This window comes from Tympanuchus pallidicinctus, unplaced genomic scaffold (assembly GCF_026119805.1).
Source record: "Tympanuchus pallidicinctus isolate F22 unplaced genomic scaffold, pur_lepc_1.0 scaffold2, whole genome shotgun sequence".
NCBI classification, from domain to species: domain Eukaryota; kingdom Metazoa; phylum Chordata; class Aves; order Galliformes; family Phasianidae; genus Tympanuchus; species Tympanuchus pallidicinctus.
The window spans coordinates 12,001,684-12,016,357 of NW_026294721.1; positions in this window are offsets into that span (position 1 = coordinate 12,001,684).

The following is a 14,674-nucleotide window of genomic DNA, read 5'->3' on the forward strand; positions in this document are numbered from 1 at the left end:
GTGTAGAGTTAATGAAAAAAAAGGTGTTCAACATCTTATTGCTACCAAAATAAATCTTGATTTCAGCATTTGAATTGGTTTTGTTTTTTTTTTTTTTTTTCCTCTCTTAAAGATATTCTGGTTCCCATAATATGTTTTCCTTTTTTTTTTTCTTTTTTTTTTTCCTTTCTATTTGGCAAATAATTGATATTTTTTTCCTCCTTTCTTTCTCAGAAGGCACAAAACAAATGGATTTTTCTTCATTGGATTTTTTTGTTTGTTTGTTTTTGCCATAAACATCACGGATAATGCTAGTGTCATCTGCACAGATTTGGGAAGTACACCAAATTGGTTAACCTGCTGGCTGGAGAAATGCCTCTGCAGCAGAGAAACAGACCCATGGGAAGATGAGAAAAATAACTAACAAAATGTTCTCAATGGAATACCATACTTCAAATATATAACTGAATACTACCAAACCCATACAAAACATTTTGAAGGTAGAAATTGATTGTTTTGCCTCTTTGCTTACTGAGCAAGCAGTGCTGTTTTGTTGTTGATCATATGACATTGAGGACTGTGAAACAGTGCATTTACCCAAACATGTTAAGAGTAGCAGCAACTATGTCCCCCTCAGTGCTGTGTTTTTGTAGTCTTTATTGTTCAGAGCACACTGACCCATGAGTCTGGCAGATATGGCCAGCATTTAGCTGTTAGCTCTCAATACATACTGATTTCTTATGTTCCAGTTATTACATCAAAAACGCATTCCATCTTTTAATTTTTTTTCTGCTTTTTACCCTGAGGCCAGTAGTCTGTGATGCAAGAGGCCCAGATTCTGCTGCTAGCTGGGGAATAAAGCAAGTCGTGTCTCTGACTATGGATTTTCTTGTCTGTCTCATTTATTTCTACCATCAGTGTTCTGATCTGAGTAAATAAAGTGTAAAACAAGCTTGTCTTACTTGAGGAACAATTCATAAATCGTACTAGGATATGTTAAGTAGAAAAAAATGCTACTCATTTTATGTGGAACATGACACCTCTAAGTGGAAGTGAAGGGGTTTCTCAAAAACAAGAAGCAATTCACTCGATTTTGGCAGTACCCTTGTCTTACAAACAGACGTTCTTGAAGCAATCAGATGAATAACCAACGGATGGATGAGTGTAATCCATTCATCTGCCTGTGAAGCCATTCAGAATGCCAATGACATCAAAAGTTCAAGTGATGATCAGAAATACATTTGACAGCAGACTGTAGGGAGTAAAAATAACACAGCAAATGTTCTAGCAAGTTGGCTGACTGGGTCCTTTCATCTTCAGCTGTTGTGATTTTATTGTTGGGCATTTCTGTTGGCTGCAAAAGCAATGGGCTGTTGGGTGTTAAGCTTGTGCCTGAGAAAGTATCACGATCAGGTTAAGATGAATGGAGGTAAATTTCTGCCTTAACTGACGAAAATGCCTCATCAGTAATTTGAGCGTACTCACGGGGCACTTGTTTAGTATCTCTTGTAGAGAAAAGGAGAATTTTGAATAGTGTCAGTGGTGCAAGTTATTGCTCTCTTTGGCACTGTGCATTTCTTTAATGACAATCTGCCTTTTAGGCTAATTAGCCATGACTTAACCAGTTCCCTAACTTTACAGAGAAATCCTTACATAGCATTTTTGTTATTACACAGCTCCGTACTGCATTATTGCCACTTCATACTCCTCCAAACAGCTTACTGCCTTTCCTTTTAAGTGCAGTCCACCCTCTATATGAGAATAAGGCAGAGGTCATGTGTGCCACACAAATGTCTGTGATTAGTGTCTCCACTTGCTAGGTATGTGAAATAAGCAGTCAAGAAGATTCAATTTCTGGTACCAAATAACCAACCAATGTTTTAGTAAATTCTCATATATATTTTTTTTCTTCTAAGAAAACTACTACGTTTCCTAGACAGAAGTTGCTGCCTTAAGGATGCAGAAAAATAAAAATCATTGTAAAAATATTTGGAAAGTAATGTATCTTCAAAACAAGCACAACTCTTTCCTCCAGGGCTCCTACTGTAGGTACACTTTGCTATGGTTATTCAGTGAGCTGTAAATTCTGGGAAAGGACTGTCCTCCTCTCTCTACTTACCAAGAGTAACTCAGGAAGTTCCAGGTGCTTAACACACAAAGCACACCCTTGCTGAGGCACTTAAGGCTCATGGACTGCGGTCTTTATCTATGTTAGTGATCTCTGAGGATATGGGACAGCACCAAATGGGTTTTGACTGGTATATGGGCAATGAAAAAAGCAGCCAACACACAGAACTAATGACTTAGCAGCTGGTCTCATTAGGTCCAGCTGTACCCTGATTTACTTAATCTGAGACCTTAGTGGGCTCAATGAGGTAAGAATTCAGTGTGTATCATCAGCCCTCCTAAGAAAGCAGCTTTTTTTTTTGCATTACCATCAAGCAGATGTAGTTCTTCTGAATGGAAAAAACAAAACAAAACCAGGAAGTGATGGTAGCCTTGTGTCTGAAGGCGCCTGGTCCAGGAAATGATGCAGGGATCTTCTTTACAGGCAGTAGGCATGTGTCTCAGAAAAGAAGGAGAAAGATGAAGTGCATGGGATAGCCTGTATATTGACACACTGAGAACACATGCCAAGTCTTCCTTTAGCAGCAGAGCTATGAACCACTGAGTTTTATACATACAGAAATGGAGGGATGTAAATTGGTAAGCGTAGAACCGGACTTCGGATTTGTCAGAGGCAAAAGCTCTGGAAATTACAGGCTTTGTCTGCAAAATATTTTTTTTCTAAGAAGGGGGAAAAAAATTTGTTAACCAATTCTTTGTGATTACACATTACTTTATTCAGGTTGGCCACATCTATTTTTTATTTTTTTTCCTCTGGGCTGTAGTTTATTGACACAATCAACTGAAATGGCTCTTTTGGAGCCATTACAATTTATTGTGTTAGCGCAGCTGAAAACACTTCAACATACCACGTGTCACGCTTTGTCAAGTTATCAGTTAATGCTTCCAAATCAGGATTTGGAACAGTGCTGATGCAGTGCAATGCAGCAATTGCTTGTGCAACATAAGCATTCATTAAAAGGGACAAACTCTGCTGGAAGAAATAAGTGCTACCTATTGTTGTTTGTCAGGTGTCCTACCAGTTTATTTCCTTGAAGCATCAAGTGGTTCATCCCTTCAGCATCTGAGGTTGCTTGTATGTGAGAATGTCATTATTCCTTTGCTATTTACAAGCTGACAAACCACTCGTCCACTTTAACAAAGTTGTCAAAAATTATATGAAACTTAGCAATGGGGAAATCTTACTGCTCCTTCTGTCCCTCCCCCACCCAGTAAATCTGCACTTGGGCAGTAATGAAGCTAAAACTTAACTTCTTACACAATGAATTATGTCCCTCTTCATTAGTATTTTATTCTCTGATTTGTATATGTGATAGGCCTATGTGTGAACCACTCTAGAATTGTTCAATTCATGCTGAAATGGCTGTGAGAATGTATAGTGGATGTGTGCATGAACAAAAGACTGGAAAAGCTGAGAAATGTTCAGAATTATAAAAATCTTAAAAATTTAGAATTTTGGAACAATCCTTCAAGACTGGCCTCCCAATATTAGTCATCCTAAATCCAAATGTAAACATCCAAGTAAGATTTCTCAGAAGGAAAATAGTCCACACAGCATAGTAACGCTGAGACAAGGAAGTTCTAAACGCCATTCTCAAGACTAGCATTTCTCAAACTGTGAAGCAAACATCAGCAATATGTCCACATAAAATACAAAGTAATAAAAGCAGGAACTGTGCTCCAAGAGTTAGCACTCTGAGCCTGCATAGGCAGCAGGAAGGAGAAATAGTACTGCAAGGCAAATCATGCACTGTAGCTCCTCACTCTGTGTGTAGGCCTAAAGATTCATCTCCTAGCAAAGTGTCAAAAATACGGCAGGAGAGATGAGTGCTGTGAGATGAATAGTTCTCCAGGCCTCTGGCTATTGCCAGCTACCAGCCCCAGCACCTGGGGCAGAAAGGTGAAAGTCTGATGATGAGGAGGAAGAGCTTTGGTGGAGGAATTTGGAGAGAGCCGTGATGGGAAGTACTTAGAGGCAAGCAAGCTCTACTGTTAGGATAAGGAGAGACAGATATCCTCCTGGGTTAATCCTGCTTATGATTTAAACAGTATAAATGGCTAAAGCTATCTGATTTCAGAAAGCAAAATAATGCGTCGGCTATAATACAAATGGTTTTTACGCAGCATCTAAGTTACACAGGGCAAGCAGATACCCAAACAATCCTCTATTAATTTAGAGTATTACATGAATTTAAAAGATAAGATCAATTTCAACAGAAGATTGACTTAACCACCGAACCATTTATTTAAAACAAGAAGTGCATAAACAAACCTTTCACCAGGAATGCCAGGATGTGATCCTAGACTTCTCTTTGGCCTTGAACCACTTCAGATTAATTGGTTTGGAGCCAAAGGAGGTGCGTAATATAACATCACAGTTTATATTTAGGAAAAGTCATTAGAAATGAAAAAGTTATGTAACTCCTCAGAGAAAGCAAAAGAAATATAGGACAAATCATACTCGAGCACTGCAGTTAAATTATTTTAACAGCAGGGTATCTTTAAAAAAAAATGTTAGGACAAAATTCTACACAGAGCAGGAAAAAAAGCTTTTACATCTTACTGCAATTAGAAACTTCATCAGGTTAATGGGGCAACTTTTCAAAAACTGCCATTTAAGCTTTTGTGTATGGCATTGATATTGCTGTATTTCACTTTGCAAAGAGAACTTGTCCAAGACAAATAAAAAGCAATTAGGTATTTTGGAATGTAGATGAAAATTCAGATGTCTGTGTCACTGTGTCTGTGCTCTTTCATGCAATTTGTAGTTGTGATAGAATTCCGAGAGGATTTCATTTTCACTTCTATCTCCACCAGCTGGAATTTCCAAAAGCAGCAAATGATTCTGGGGTATTTCAGTCTTTAGAAGGGAAACTGAAAGGCTTCAAGAAAGCATAGGAAAGGGAGCCAGCTTGTCAGGATCAACTTTTTTTTAATTTGAACACCCAGAACCTGTTGCACAGGCAATTAAAGCTTGCTTTTGATGACTTACATCAGTACTTCAGGAAAGTTGTTCAATATTTATATAAATGATGAGAAGAAATTCCTAAATGAATGGAAAAGGATGCAGGATAATGGACAAAGTTTTCAAAAACAGCCAAATAGTGGAGGAGCCTAAATTCATAACAATTTTGATAATTGTGTATGGCAGTTTTCACACATCTTGTTTTGCAGCTCCTAAATATGTTTCTTATGCAGAAAGATATTTAAAAGGCTACAGATAGAAGCGAGAAAATATCTCCTCACATCACATGACTAAAACAATTAAAATTATGAAGAAAAATAAGAGGGGGCCAGCTAAACGAGCAATGAATGGGCCACCTACCTTTACTGAAAGGATGAATTGTTCCTTTCTGGATGCAATGAATTATTAGAATTAGATGCCTAGACTGCAGCAGCTCCGCACTATAAATAAACTTTGTCATCATGAAGCTTTAAATACAGTACTGAAAAAGAGAACTACAGACAGACATTACAAAACCAAAAGGTACATAACAAAGGTACAAAAAGGTATGCTTGCTACTATATTAGCATTTTTCAGAATGGGGAGAATGAAATGAAGTGGAACAATTCAAAGAACGAAGCTTAAAACATATTTCTACTAACACAAAATAACCGAGTTTTATATTCTGGGTGGGCAGAATATAAATATGTGTAAGTCTGGCCAGGTATTAAGAACTATAAAAGCAAAACCTCCTTCATAGCATAGAAGCATTGCATATCACACTCATTTGTAAGATTAGAGCTTTGCCGCTGCCTTAAAACAGGAGTTTTTCTGACCCTGGTAGCACGTTTTACATTCCTTTACAGTGACATTCCATGTCAGAAAAGATACTTTGAAGAACTATAACAGAAATACACAGCAAGCAATATCAGTAGAAATTTCTGGGAATTAGCATTAACCTTTCAGGATCTTCTTGCCACATGACTAATTCCTGCTCTACTAGCTTAAAAAATGGAAAACCAAGACCAGCTCCTTGCAGACAGCATGAGTGCTGACCAGTACAAGATTACTGATCTTGCACAGCAGGAGATCTAAGAACTTAATAAAAACCAAACAAAACCTACTTGTAGTCTGCAAAATATGCTGCAATGTTATTGCTATCCTTGAATTATTTCATGTTATCCTAGATAATTGTAACGTAAGGCACTGAGCATTCTAGATGCTAAAAATTCTAATCTTAGTTATTTTTTATCAGTCAAATCTCTAGAAATGGTGCATGCTAAAAAGGGAAAAGAATAAGTCAAACTGAAAACAGTGAAAAATAGGAAATGAACAAGACAAACAAGGAACAATTCCATAAACACAAAGTTCCCACTGTGCATTAAAGTACAGCAACTCTGCCAAACACACTCAGAGCTCTCTATACATTGAGTTCTTGAACCAGTACCTTCAATCAGAACTGGCAGTAAAGGCACCCAGTTGTCTTGTGAGAGGGGGAGCAAGAGCTCCTTGAATGCCAGGTTATGGGCAGGCTGTGGAGAACAAATGTTAAGATTCCTTCGCCTGAGGAGACTATGAACAATTGTGCTGAGCAGCTTCCAAAAATACTTCACATTTACAAAGCACTGGGCAAAGATGAACCAACAATTTCCTGCCCCATTTCCCATTATAGATAAGGCTGAATTCCAAAGGAAAAACAAAGCACTCCTGAGACTTGAGAGACAGAAAAGGACAATTTTTTTGATGGCCAAGTTAACCAGCTGTAGCAGCTCAGTGACAATCTCCAGGTTATAATCTCTACAAAAACTGTGAACTTGGACACTTTCTGAATTGCCTACACGCATCCTGCTCAGCTGAACTCGAGCCAATTGGCTCTTAACAACAAAAGAATTTGTGGATAATCGTAAGAGCATAAAGCTCACTGGATGAAGGGAGGAATAGATGGACATCTTTCGTAGTTTTCTAGAAGTCTGTTCCTCTTTTCTACTATCTCCAGTTATTGCATAAGGATGTCAACCACAAGAAAGTCAAAAACAAGTGCTGCATGAAGAACTTCTGTAACCAAGGAAGTATGTAGCATTTCTACTAACGAAGGATATCAGCCATTGGAAGAATTAACCTGCCCATTCTGCCAACCTACTGTACAGCTTTGGAGACCATAAAAACACTCTAGAAGTGGCAGTGGTAGGGACTGGTTACTCCTTCTCCACTGCACAGGGATAACTTTTAAACCAGGTACACATTTACACATTTTTTTTCCTCAAATTAGACCATAACAAGCTTCAGTACACCTGTAACACATTTCTCTTGGGGAAGCATTATGATCTTAATTTGTAGATGCTTTTGATTACTTTCTTACTCGATACGTTTTTCTAAAGGATCTGCATACTGCTTCATGGGATGACAGAGAAAGCTTTGACATGTTTGAGATGTGATTTCTGCTCAGACTACAACTGCATCACTTTGGATACTATTTTTTTCCCCCAAATAAGTATCATGAAGCACACAAAGCACAATAAGGCCACAGTAAGGCAACGGCAGTTCTACTAAGGACATTTCATCCTATTAAAGCTTATTCTCACTCTTAATTGGGAAAAAACATTACACATAGTACTTGTGCTTACCAGATGCTGCGCAGTCAGGAAACAGAGAAAGCAACATATTTTCAAATAATTACATTTAAACAAATACTTTTGCAGTTACTTAAGACTCAGTGGGAAGAATACTACTGAATAGAGTTGAAAATGCTACAGCAGTAAAAATGTGGTTGAAGCAAGAGGGGAGTGCACATCCTGTTGCAGCTTGGGCAACCTGCTGTTCTTCTGGCAGTGACACAAGGAGCAACAACAAAGTAACAGCCCTTACACGAGAATGGTAAAGCAAAGTCATACACTGTTTGACTCATAACACTTTATAGATACCTTTATGGCTGCCAGAGCTATAAACAGGTTTAAAACCCATTGTAATGTTTCATCTGCACCTAATACTAACCTGCACAGCCGAAATCACAAAGCCAAATATTGCAACTCCATATCAAGACATCCTTGAAAATAACACGTAAGGACCCAGATCTTTAGTTTTCACTTCAGTATGAGCATTTTGTTTATTTTTTCAAGGTAATATTTGCTAACTATTATAAGAAAAATTTTCAGACACAACTTGCCTGGAAAGTTTGTTATTTTTGATACATCTCTCTCCCATTTTGGGGACACTGCAGGTAAGAAACTTCAATCTTGCATTTTCCAAACACTTTAATAATTCTGAACACAAACAACTCACTGTTTACACTTTGAATGGTTCCTGTGATCCCTGGCCTCGTGCACACTGAATATAGTGATAAAGCACACTGCAAAGCTAAGTTTATATACATCACACATCACCATAGCCACAAGAGTGAAGTGCTGACATATTCTGGCTGGAGTTAGAATGCTATCTCCAGCTACGTTCAAAAGGCTGAGAAATGATTAGCTGAGAAATGATTTCCTTAGTTTGTTAAAGACAGCAAATCGGCCAAACAAATTATTACTTGCTAATAAAGAAAGGAGTTTTATCACAACTGATAAAGTCACGGCCTGAGCACCTGTGATATGTAACGAGAAGGTAATAAAATCCTGGGCTGACGAGCTCACCATGCGACAGCGGCGCCAGCCACATCGGAGCACAAGGCTCACTCACCTTTATTAACTCGGGCTCTCACTGCCACCTGGTGGTCAAACTGACTTACACCTTTGTTTGTATCAGACTTCACTAGTGATGCCCTAAGAAATCGGCCCAGGAGGTTGATACAATAAATTGCTTAACCTAAAACCATAGAGAAAGAAAGGAGAGAGATAGGAAAAATCTTTTAATTAAGCTGCTGAGTAGTTGTGCCAATATTAATACTGGTTGACAGAACTTGTTTAAAACAAAGCTTCAGAAGTGATAACTTTGATGATTCCACTACAACTGGATTACTACTAAAGACAATGTAGGATATGCAGGATAGTTGGATCATCCAAGATGCTCATCCATATTGCAGACCACATCAGAGCCCTTCATATCAGAAATACATTACACAGTGCAGTTCTAGACTTTGAGATTATTTAATATTTTGTCCTAATAGACTCCTCCCAAGAACTTTAAATAAAATAAAATAAAAATAAATAAATAAATAAAAAGTGACATAAAGCAACATGAAAGAAAAGCATGTTCCAGATGAGAAGACAAAGTGGAAGCGAATGGCTTATACACACTGTCTGCATCAGTCTTACACTAGGACTTCAGTCAAAAGCATTCTTCAGGGTTACTGCCTCTAGTTTTAGAGTCTCGTTTTAGATTCTAGTTTAGAATCAAAGCTAACTTAGCCTCAGGTATATAAAAGCTACATTTTAACTGGAAAGATAAAAGTTATTTCCAGTTAGGAGTTATCAGGATTTCTGTTTTCTTCATGTGCTGACGTAATTAATCGTCTGCATCCAGTTTCAAACCTTGTATTCCTGACAAATATTAGAATTATCAGCCTAGTCACTTACTAGCTGTCAGGAGAAGAAAAAAATTACATTTTTGTTCCTATTTGTTTCTAACTGGATGAACCCAAAGGCCTGCCAGGCACCAAGTGAAGATCCTTGGTGCCCCAAGGGCACAGCGCGAGTCTTTCCCCAGGGAAGACACGGGAAACCCAAAATCTTTTAAGAGCAAAAGCTTTTGGTCAATGTCCTGTTTTATATTAACTCTGAACATCATAATTGCAAGACAATTTATCAGAAGGTTCTGTGAATATGTTCTCCATTTCAGGCTGTAAAATAACTGCTCTGAAACAAACATGGCATAATCCAATCTGCTTTATTGTGACAGCAGCCAAATTAAGGTTTGACAGTGATTTTACTTTTGCGTACTTAATTCCTAAACTCAAATTGAAGTTTGATCTTGAGAGGATACAGACTACAATGAGTGAAACCAAAGGCAACATTCATGAATCTTAATGAATGGAAGGTCTCAAGCTTCAGTCAACTCCACTTCTTCTGCAAGTCAGACAGACCTGCGTTACATGAGAACTTGATGTAACATTACGATACTTTCACAAATACAAAAGGTTGTATTTGCCAGTACGTAATTCCCCTGTGACCTGGATTCGAAAATCATGATTAAGAAAGCTTTGGGGTTGAGAAGAGAGCGTATGGAGAAGCAGTGCAAATTATTTGCTTAAAAGCATTTGCTTTTAGAGCACGTTCACAAGTGTTAAAAATATGCTTCAGATGACAGAAGTGATTCATTATGAGACAGCTGCTGAGAGAGACATCACTGACAGGAGCGAGAGGGTGTGCAAGAGAGGGAGAGGAGAGAGAGAGATTTGACATGCAAATTACTTGTAGAAAAAGAAATGAAATGCTTTTTTTCCCCCCAAGCTTTAGAATTGAGGAATGATTTTAATGACTTTTGAATTGAAACTAAGTTGTTGCATCTCCTGAAACTGCCAGAACTGTAGCACCCCTCAGACCCCTTTCACACTTCAGTCATTACTCAGCTGATGTGGTGACTGTCTACAATTGTCTTTCTTCTGGGTAGGAAAAGGCAATATTCTTTTGTCCATTTTCTGTTTTGCAACATTAAGAGACTGACTGCTGAAACTCTCGTCAAAGGCTTTAGGTTCATAAATAATGCAACTCTTACACAAGTGTCAATCTCCAGACAAAACGTTAAAGTTGGTTTGAAGCACATCCCTGCTCAGAAAGAAGGGATCCTTTCCTCATTCTGGATCGATGGAACAAATTCAGAAAGTGACTGAAATCCAAATCTCAAAGTAATGACAATCATTTAACACTTGAGTTTGAAATTTGATGTTCTAGTGACTGCTAATGTCCCACATCTGAAAAACATTGTGGCAGAAGTGCTCACCTGTAGACCCGCTGCTTTTCCCTGTCTGTTTAGCACAGACCTGCCAGTAAAGCCCCAGACAATGAACAATTCACTGTAAAAGACTAACTCGGAACTGCAATCCTCATTGATTTTCCACTTTGAAATTGCTAATTATGCTTACGTTAGTATGTTGTTCTCTGGAGGCCTGAGCTTTTGTGTTTCTCCAAAAGTATCCAGCTCAATCTTGGCCTTTTCAGGACCCAACACGTACACATCTCCTGGCTGATGTAATTCTAGTCGTACTTCTGCATAGTTTTTCCCTAAATTACTGCATATCACGTTTGTGCGCGGCAACTGAACTTTCAGAGAACGTTTATTCTGAAGTGGAAGTTAAACACAGTAAAAATCAGCTAAAATTCTATACCCACATTTGCAATTTTTCAGCCACTTCTAAAGTAAGTATGCCATTACATTCATATGCTTGTATTGAAAAACCTAAGCTGATTTTAGAAAACCAGTATGATTAAATCATAGGCAAATTTGTCGACCACTCCCTTTTGAGAAGGGTTTTTTTTTTTAAATCTTTCTTTGTTTCACCAGCATACAGATTATCTATTTAAAATACATGAACTGAATGGACTTCCCATTGAAGTTAGTGTATTCTAGCATTGTAATAAACGTTATGAAAAGATGTCCGAGCACCAGCTGGCCTGCCTTTGATCCTCTCCATTCTTGTGATGATACATTTTCACACTTAAGATGATTCCCTTCTACCTCAAAGGCTGAGAGCTGCTTTGGTCCTTACAAATATTAACTGCGATCACAATGACCTATCTTTCTGGTTCCAGTCATCTGTTTATTATAGCGTGGAAGGTCAGAACTACATTAAAGGGGCCTGAAAGGCTTTATTTCACTATACTGCCCCCTGCAGAGCCTAACAAAAAGCTGGCAGACTTGTAGTTCATGCATGCACGCTCCTCAGCACTGCATTGTGTGCTTGTATTAATGGGCTTTTGTAACCTTCCAGGAAAAATTCCCTCACCAAGAGAACAAAACTGTTGTTAGATCTGGACACACATGTGAATATCAACTACCAAAAAAAAAAAAAAAAAAAAATTAAATCTATATTTAAACAGTAGAGGCACTGTCTTTACAGAAAAGGATGTCTGAGTTGTCAATAGCTTGCATTTTCACTAGGCTGTGTTTTAAAGATAACTTTTGTATATTTGCAAGGATGGATATTTAATAATAGAGATAGAAACCAACTATTCAGAGAAGGCAAATTCAATAACAGATGTCAGTAAGGATTAATGAATAAGGCTGTGGACCAGAAAGCACAAGCCCGAGCGTACCAATAGAAAGCCCTCTATTCGCAGCGCAGTGGAACACGGGTCACTTTGAAGCCATTAGCATACCAAGTTACAAAATAGCTGCATCCAAGACCTTTCAGTTCTCACTACCACATTTTCCATGCTACCATGTTTCCCTCCTTCAAATTTGCCTGTAAAACTCACACTGCATCAAGCTTTCTACACAAGCAGGACCATTCACACTTGTTCTGTTTGTTTCACCTCTAGCAATTTTTTTTTGCCAAGAGAGTCATTTAGTAACAAAGCTAAGTATCCAAAATTGTAGCACATACTCCAGAACACAGACATCGGAGAAGTGCTTTAAGATTTTTGCAACTATGTGGGCCTCTGTTTACCTATACACTTGTACATTTTTCCTGTCTGAGCTTGAATATATTAACCTCTGCTCTGGATTTTGAGGGGTGGGTAAGTGGGCATGAAGCGAGCAGCAGGAATTGAATGCAGCTGTCCACATACGAATGAAGCTACCCACAGTGGGTAACACAATGAAAGCAATGAAAAACGTGGATTCCAGAAGTAAATGGTCTATGGGGCCAGTTCCACTTGCTTCACGCTTATTTTGTCTCAAATTTGGCTTGCTCTTGTATATGCCACTTAGCTGTTTTGGAAAGACTTCATGTGTAGCAATTACTTACCTATCAAATTATCAACAGGAGTTTAAGCCCATCTGGACTTGTTGAAGAACCTACAGAAACAAAGCATAAGCGCTCAATTCTAAAGCTCCATCTGAATTCAGGAAACTAACAGCCCTACATTTTGAAAAAAAGACCCAGGAAGGCCAGATTTAAAAGTGTGTGAGAGAATGTACATAAAGTTTCAGACCAGGAACACTATCCATGGTCAATGGCAACAGGTTGTAAACCAATGCAAAGTCCTTCTTAATGAAGTTCTCCTTCCTTATACAAAGTTCCAGCAGTACTAAATGTTAAGTTTCAATATAAGCAGTAGAGGATGGTTTTCGTTTTTTGGGTTTTTTTTTGTTTTTTTTTTTTTTTTTTTTGTTTTTTTGGAGGAGTTATTTAAACCTGCACCTGATTATATGAAGCAACATTTTCCTAAGTGCATACTAAAAATATACTCGTATATAAAAAAAGCTTTAAAAATATTTGAGTGTAATTAAATTGTCTGAAGAACACAGTAGTACCTTCAGTGTAAACACTACCATCATTTCTTTTTAAATATTGTGCAGGTGTCAAGTGACAGAGAGAGCTCTGCACTGAACAAACCCGAACTACAAAAACCCACCAACACTAAGATTCTCATTCACAAGATGACTCGAATGGCAGCTCTAAACTGCAGGATGGCTACTCTAATAAATAATTAGTGGTTGTTCAATTATACTACACCAATTTGGTTAATATCCTCTTTCAAAAAAAATTTTTTTTTTTTTTTTTTTTTTTTTTTTTAAGTAGCATGTCTTCTACATTGCTAATAATGACACTTCAGCCCTGCTTGCAACCAGCCAATTGAGTGACGCTTATTCATACCCCTCAGCATGCTGGCTATAGATATTTATGAGCAACAGTTATGGCTGAGCATCTGTTGGTGGTAGAATACTATTGGCTCACTAACTGTGGCACGGTTTCCACCTGTTCCTCAGAGTCACAGGGTAGCTGCTGTTTTCCAGCTGTGTGGGTTTTATGGCAGCATCAAGCCTATCAGACCACATTTGCTATTCTCAAACATCCTCTTCACCTACAAGATGGCAAGAAAATTGTTAGGATATAGTAGTAGCTGCTCTTTCAAGGTCACCTTCTAGAGAAATTTCACTGAGAGGAGCACTAGATGATACTAAATTGGCATAGTGTACTACTATACAAAATACACCTCTTGCAAGTCAGGCAGTGATGATCTCACTGCAAAGCAGCTGCAGGGACAGGTCATCTTAATCCAAAACTTCTTACTCCATATGTAGAAACTCATTCTCTTCCATCTGACCCCATCAACTGATCTTCTGAATTCTCTCTCTTGCATAGCCTTTCCTTCAAGCCAACTAGCTAAATAGTCAGAATTGTTTCTGCATTATCTCCTGTTTGTCACTGCAACTCCTGCTTTTTCCAGTCCCAGCTGTGCAGAGTCAACACAGGCTGTTTTCTCCTGCTTTCTTCTCATGTAGGTATGCCACACTGCAAAACGGTGTTTTCCCCAAATTGTAAACAGTATTCACAATCTAATAGCGAGTTTGAGAATATTTATGTTTTTGGTGTGATGCACTCACAGAAAGAAATGCTGCCAAGCAAGAGGAATCATCCTGCCTGCATGACTGTCCTTTCAGCCATAAGTACTTGATGGCTAGCAGTCTAATCTATACATTTACAGCAGCATAGTAGATGTTATTTTCATTTTAAGGTGTTCAGTGTTCAGAAATGTTTCTCCAAAAGCAAAGTGGGCAGACACATAGTAGTGCACTGCTAGAAGA